Source organism: Danio aesculapii, chromosome 16, assembly GCF_903798145.1.
Source record: "Danio aesculapii chromosome 16, fDanAes4.1, whole genome shotgun sequence".
NCBI classification, from domain to species: domain Eukaryota; kingdom Metazoa; phylum Chordata; class Actinopteri; order Cypriniformes; family Danionidae; genus Danio; species Danio aesculapii.
Genome location: NC_079450.1, coordinates 55,748,870 through 55,756,369, shown reverse-complemented (window position 1 = coordinate 55,756,369; position 7,500 = coordinate 55,748,870). Strand labels below are relative to the sequence as shown.

Genomic DNA, 7,500 nt, shown 5'->3' with positions numbered 1-7,500 from the left:
AATAATAATAACAATAATAATAAATGAATAAATTAAATAATAAATTAAAAATAAAATATTTTTTTTAAATAGATTAAAAATGAATAAATAAAAATCAATTAAAAACAAAACTCTATATATATATATGTATATATATATATTTTTTTTTTATTTAATTTTATTTTTTTTATTTAATATTTCTCAGATGATGTTTAACAGAGCAAGGAAATTTTCACAGTATTTCCTCTAATATTTTTTCTTTTGGAGAAAGTCTTATTGGTTTTGTTTCGCCTAGAATAAAGCAGTTTTTAATTTTTTCAAAACCATTTAAGGTCAATATTATTAGCCCCTTTAAGCTATATATTTTTTCCGACTGTCTACAGAACAAACCATCATTATACAATAAGTTGCCTAATTACCCTCACCTGCGTAGTTATCCTAATTAACCTAGTTAAGCCTTTAAATGTCACTTTAAGCTGTATAGAAGTGTCTTGAAGAATATCTAGTCTAATATTATTTACTGTCATCATGACAAAGAGAAAATAAATCAGCTATTAGAGATGAGTTATTAAAACTATTATGATTAGAAATGTGTTGAACAAATCTTCTCTGCGTTAAACAGAAATTGGGGGAAAAAATAAACAGGGGGCTAATAATTCTGACTTCAACTCTATTTAAATAAACAAAACAGTGCAACGTTGTTAGCTACTTTTCTGGTAATATTACTTGAAAAGAACTCGAGGACTACACAAAATATAATGTTAAACATATGTTATAAAGCAAAACCTCCTTCTGCCATGCAGTGCTTTGAGGAGAGCGTTATGTTCTGATATATTTAATATCATAAATGGGGTGCAGATTAAAGCCTGTTTCTGTCCCGGCTGAGCCTGCGGGACTCACAGAAAGGTTACTAAATGCATCACTCCACCTTCTGCAGGGAGATTTAAATATGGAGTTATAGTGTGACTGCAGTCTCCAGAGGGACGTGCATGCAGCTTTTTGTGCGCACATTTCCCACAACTCATCTATAACACACACTTGCAGAAAGTTCTTCTTAAAAGCCTGTTCACACCGACTATAAAGATAACTGCAGCACATTAGCATCCGCAGCAATGTTCTGATTGTGCTGCAGTGATGTTTTTCAGGGAAACATCAGGGATTTTTAAAACTTAAAGTGTTGCTACTGTTATATTTATAGTGTGAAAGTTGCTGATCTTACATAATTTAATTGATTAAAACGTTTTATTTACAGTTATCATTATTATTTATTCACTTTATTAATTACTGAAGTATTTATTTACTTTAAGACTAACAATATGCACTAGCAAAATTAACTTATAGAGCCCAAATGGTTCTTGGGCTCAAAATAAAATAAAATAAAATAAAATAAAATAAAATAAATAAAATAAAATAAAATAAAATAAAATAAAATAAAATAAAATAAAATAAAAAAATAAAATAGAAAAATGTATGAAAATAAAAAAGTTAAATAAATTAAATAATTAATTAAAAAATTAAATAATAAATTAATAAAATAGAAAAACATAGATAAAAAAATCAAATAAATAGAAAAATGTTTAAATAATAGAATAAATAAAATAAAAATTTAAATAAAATAATAAAAAATAATAAAGAAAAAATTTAACAAAAAAACAAATTGAATAAAACAATTTGAAAAAATGTAATAAAAAATAAAATACATTTAAAATAAATTAAAATAAATTTAAATTAAATTAAAAATAAAATTGCACATAAAATAAACTAAAATACATTTGTATTGGTCTTACATTTCTCTTCTTGTTTCTCTGAGTGCTTTTTTTAAAAGCTTGTATCCTGTATACTAAAATTAAGTAAAATAAAATAAAATAAAATAAAATAAAATAAAATAAAATAAAATAAAATAAAATAAAATAAAATAAAATAAAATAAAATAAAATAAAATAAAATAAATAAAATAAAATAAAATAAAATAGAAAAATGTATGAAAATAAAAAAATAAAAAAAATAAATAATTAATTAAAAAAATTAAATAATAAATTAATAAAATAGAAAAACATAGATAAAAAAATCTAATAAATAGAAAAATGTTTAAATAATAGAATTAATAAAATAAAAATAAAATAAAAAATAATAAAGAAAAAATAACAAAAAAAAATTGAATAAAACAATTTGAAAAAATGTAATAAAAATAAAATACATTTAAAATAAAATAAAATAAATTTAAATTAAATTAAAAATAAAATTGTACATAAAATAAACTAAAATACATTTGTATTGGTCTTACATTTCTCTTCTTGTTTCTCTCAGTGCTTTTTTTAAAAGCCTGTATCCTGTTTACTAAAATAAAATAATAATAAAAATAAAATAAATAAAAATAAAAGTATAACATTTTATTAAATACATTTTTACAAGACTGTTGCATATGTATATTCTCACAAAAAACAACACATGAAATGAAATTCACTACATTTGACAAAAGCTGACAAAAGTGACTTGTAATTTTTACAGTGCTGCTACTGTTATATTTATAGCGTTAACTTCATACAGGTAGAGCTGAAAATGTCATCAAAATAACACCAAAATAGCAGTTTGGCTTATTGTGATTATCCAAATGCGGGAGTTATTATGTTAAAGAACACATTGGGTGGGATTTCTGTAATATATATATATATACAGTTACCACATGAAACATATCAAATTATTCATACCGTGATATAAGATTTTGGTCATACCGCCCACCGTGAGCAGATGGTAAACCACAGCAGCTCGAGCCTTCCTGATAGATTTCATGCATAAAAAATAAACTCTCGGGTTTTAAAACACAAGTGAGAAGAAGAAGCTTAGATCTCAATTCAGACACACAGACAAATGCATGCATCTAATCCCGTGTGTGTGTGTGTGTGTCCGGCATGTGGTCTGAAGCTGAGGTGATGTTCTAATGCAGAGTCCAGCTGTTTATTGATCCGTCTGTCTGTCTGTCTGTCTGCACAGGGCTGAATCAGTCAAATCTATCACACACACACACCTCTACTGAGTACCAGTGTGAAACTAATGAAACCTGGACACACTCAACACAAGACAGCTCAACCTATAACTACGGCCAGACAGAAGCTGAGTGCATTTTTAGCTATTTTTGCGCAGAATTTTGGATTTATGCAGAATGATTTTGGGAGTATCAAAACAAAAAACTCAATATATGAAATAAAAAATAATACCTTTTAAATTTTTCATTTAATGTTTACAATGCAAATCCAATTAGATCCACTTATTTGGTAAACAAAGCAGGTCTCTCATATAATATCTCTACAAGAAGACAGAAGATATCAGTTTACACACTGTATTGTTCATAAATCAGATTAATATTTTCATATTAGTCAATAATATTACTGATTACTTAATTTAAGAACTGAATAAATATAAAACGGTGGCTTCACAGCAAGAAGGTTGCTGGTTCGAGTCCCGGCTGGGTCAGTTGGTTTCTATCAACTCAAACATATAGCATTTACTCTGTTACACTTAAGCCTGAAGACTCAATAATTTATTATTTTATTTATTCATTTATTATTGTTATTATTATTATTATAAGAAAGGCAGTACGACCGTTTGAAATCCAAATCAAAACATCAAAACAACAAACCCTGCACCAGAACTGACACCTTCAGAAACATTTCCCACCGCAATTCCTCTGACAAACGGATAAAACGGGCTGTGGTCTCCTGAAGTGTGTCAAAGTGCATCTTTAAACACAGCAGCTAAACTATAATATAACTATAACTATATATTCTATTATATAACTATAATACCGAAGACATTAGAACACACATGACATGTCACTGGTATGGTTTTGAATGGAGATAAGTGGACCCTTTTCATATTTGTGGGTTTCTCGGTAGCAGAAGTCATCATAGTTGGTAAACTCAGAGTGCAGTGAATGGGAGAATACAACAAATCTTTATTTTACAATCCTATTTGCTGAAATAATTAATAAAAACTCCAGGATGGTGTTATCAAGACTTTCAGAAAAAGAAAACAATAGTGTGAGACTGATAATGGCAGCCAGAAGGGAGAATAATGTCAAATTTACTGTCCTGCCCCATAGATGCTGCATCACACCTCACATAATCACATATGTAAAGACGATATAATACACACATGAATACAAATAAATCTACCGTGCGCGCTCCCGCTTGATGCAGGCGCGTGGGGTCTAGGACGCGCGCTCTTGTACTCGTGTTTGTGGTGTTTCGTCAGCATCGCGCTGTTTCATTCTCAGCGTCTCCGTCTAGTTGGTTTCGGTTTTGGTTGGCGCTGAGATGAAACATGCGCGTTGCATTTATGTGAGCGCACGGTAAGGTGTTCACTTATCGTGTGCTCGTGTCTTGCGTCTGTTGTCAAAGCACGTGGCTCTGTGTTTACATTGGTCGCGTGCTTTTGTTGTGTGCTTTAAGGTGCGGTCACACTTGACTTTTCCTTCCATAGACTTCCATTCATACGCACGCGAATGCGTCAGACCGGAAACGCAGGGTCATGCGTCGAGTTTCGCAGGTTGCAGCAGTGCAAAGTTCAAGCTTGGTGAACTCTGACCTGCGAAATCTCGCCACTTGACTGCGTGAGACCAATCGAGGATCAAAACAGGACCTCTCTGGACAGAAATTTAAAACATGGACCGATGGCTGGCTTTTTTAAATGTCTAATCATCATGTTTAATCCCGCCCCTCTTCGCAGCGCCGTACGACAGAATTTCGCACACACAAAGCCCAGTGTGACCGTAGCTTCAGTGTCTTGTCATACGAACACGCGGTTAACGAGTTCTCTCATTGGCTGCGTGTTCTAGTCTTGTTTTTTGTGAGCACCTGGCTTGTGTTGTGTCAGGTGCTCTCCCGTCTATTGTCTAGTCCCACCCTCCTTGTTAACCCATTATTAGTTAATTATGTTCATCTGTTTGTGTGTTTTCACTCCTGCTTATATTCTCCTCATGGCTGCTGTCCTGTGCCAGTTCGTCATCGTATGTTGTCTCATCGTGGTACCTTGTCGTGTCTGTTCACCTCCTGATCCCTGCCAGCCTGCCCAGTCTAGTTTGGTTTGTTTGTTTATTTGTTTTGTTAATGTTTTCCCCCTCGGGGTAGTGTGTTTTGCCTTTTATTTTGATTTATTATTAATAAAACCCATATAATTTCTGCACTTGAGTCCTCGCCCCTTTGTTCTCTACACCGATCGTGACATTAATATTATTATAAAAATATTGTGATTCAAAGGTTTAGAAATGGAACTAAAGAGACAGTTGTTCTTTAGTTTTATTGGTGATTCCTAATATAGAGTTTAATCGTAAGCTTCGCAAGCAATTTTGGAGAATTCGATGTTTCCCCGTTCAAACAGAATGCATTTCAAATGCCTCGTTTCCGCTAAATGGTACAGTCCGGTACGGTATGGTTCGGTACGGATCACCAATGTTTTTCAATTGCCGAATGGTACCAATGGTACCCTTTTGGTAGGCGTGGACAGAATGTTGTAGTCGACGTCATTCTCACTTGAAGTTACTGTATAAGAAGCACTTCTTACTAAACAAAATTTCTGTTTCAATTTGAGTTTTCTGATTTCATTTCTGACTCAGTTAAAACTGATAAAATACTAACTGTAGGAGATTTCAACATCCACATGACACTAATGATACATTAGGGCTCGCATTTACAGATTTATTAAAATCACTTGGGATAAAGCTAAACGTCATAGGTTCAACACAGATCTAAGTTTGTCTCATGGAATTGAGGTCATAGATCGTAGACATTATACCACAAAGTAATGATATTACAGACCACTACCTCTCACTATATAAGCTGTGTTTACCTAAAATGAGCAGATCTGCACAGATATTTTGCCCTGGTAGTACTATCGTCCCGTCCACTAAAGACGAATCTACAAATAACTTGATCTTTCTCTATTTCTAAATGCTCCCGCAAATTCAAATGACCTTGATGTAGTTGCTAGCAGTATGGATGCTATCTTCACTAACACACTAAACAATGTGGCACCCATCGAACTAAAATAGGCTAGAGAGAATAAAACTACACCATGGTATAACAAACATACGCACGCTCTAAAAACAGCAACTCGTACTCTTGAAGGAAAGTGGAAAAAACTAAATTAGAGGTCTTTAGATTTGCGTAACAACAAGAGGACACATGGCGGAATTTGTTCTTCTTCCTGGCATTGTGGCTGTTCAGCAAAACGACGACAAGGTTTGTTTGAGCTCGAGCCGACCATGGCTTGTTATTATATGTATATATTATTGCAGTGCAATGTCTCAGCTATGTATTTAAAAATGGCGTTTCCTTTGTTTTCACTCTCTTGAATTGTGCACGGGCTAGTGTAGTTTCTTTGTAAACCAATAGCGTTCAGCTGCCCTTCTAGCTCCGCCTTTTGGTACCCTTTGTTGTGCTAAGTGCCCTTTGAAAAGGGTAACCAAAAAGTGGTACGGTTTGCTTTTTGGTACCTTTTGACAGTGGAAACGGCCATAAAAGCATACCGGACTGCACCGTACCATACTACTGAGTGGAAACGGGCCAAAATATGGCCACCGAGTGGAATTATTTGCCTTCAAGTCTGCATGAACCAGAAGTTGCGATCATTTTACTTTCCAGTATTGTGACGCAGTTCCTAGAGAAACGGAATATCAAATGAGAAAACAGTGGGCGTGGCTTGTTTTTTCTACTGCGAGCTGATTGGATGTAGTTAAGAAGGTTTTTCATTCGGAAAGATGTTGAAAAGGGTTTGGGAGGAGTTATTACAACCTAACAGACTCCTCCTCCTCACTGTTTCTGTTTGTTGTTCTGTTTTGACAGCTGGAGGGGGCGTGGTTAAGTGTGTTAGCCACACCCAATACCTCAGACACACCTAATCTGAGAATTTAACTAAAAATAAAACAGGAAGTGCATTTTGAGATTTCAATTTTAAGCAAACATTTAGTTTTTTCTTAATGACCTGCACAGATTAATCGTTCACCACAAAACAATGCAATGTAAGCTAACAAAGTCATATATGGTTAGTTTTGATTTCAGGTGTACTTAAAAGGGACTTTGACGATACACACTGAAGCGGTGTTTGAATGTCAGCCTCCGCAGGGGCTCTAATTGCACACCCACTCCAGCTAATAGGGCAGCGTGCAAAAGTTTAGCACCGCATCGCCTTCAGGTTTCATTTCAAAGCGTCCGCAGCCGTTTGGCCCTCACAGGTACTAAGTCTCCTGCCTGTGTTTACCATTCTCTCAGAAAGCGCCGCTGCTAGCATAGGTGACTGACCTCAATTTCTCTCACTTTTCTCTCCTGCAGAGCCGCTGAATAACTGCTCATAAATAACAGCGCTTTGTTTGGCTGCGTCTGAGGCCGGCATTCGCTTCTGAATTTCTTTGTCCTAACCAGAAGTGCGGCGCAAGTTCTCCTTGATGGGTTTAAAACATGTAGGAAAGCGAACGCTGAAGAGATTATTCTATTTATCTTCAGACCTGAGGCTCGACTGGCCAGAAAA

The 7,500-nt window shown here is 34.0% G+C and overlaps 1 protein-coding gene across 1 annotated transcript in view; it reads right to left on the bottom strand.

Annotated features, from left to right (window-relative positions):
• ascc3 (activating signal cointegrator 1 complex subunit 3) overlaps positions 1-7,500 on the bottom strand; it is a 281,455-nt gene that overhangs the window by 100,118 nt on the left and 173,837 nt on the right.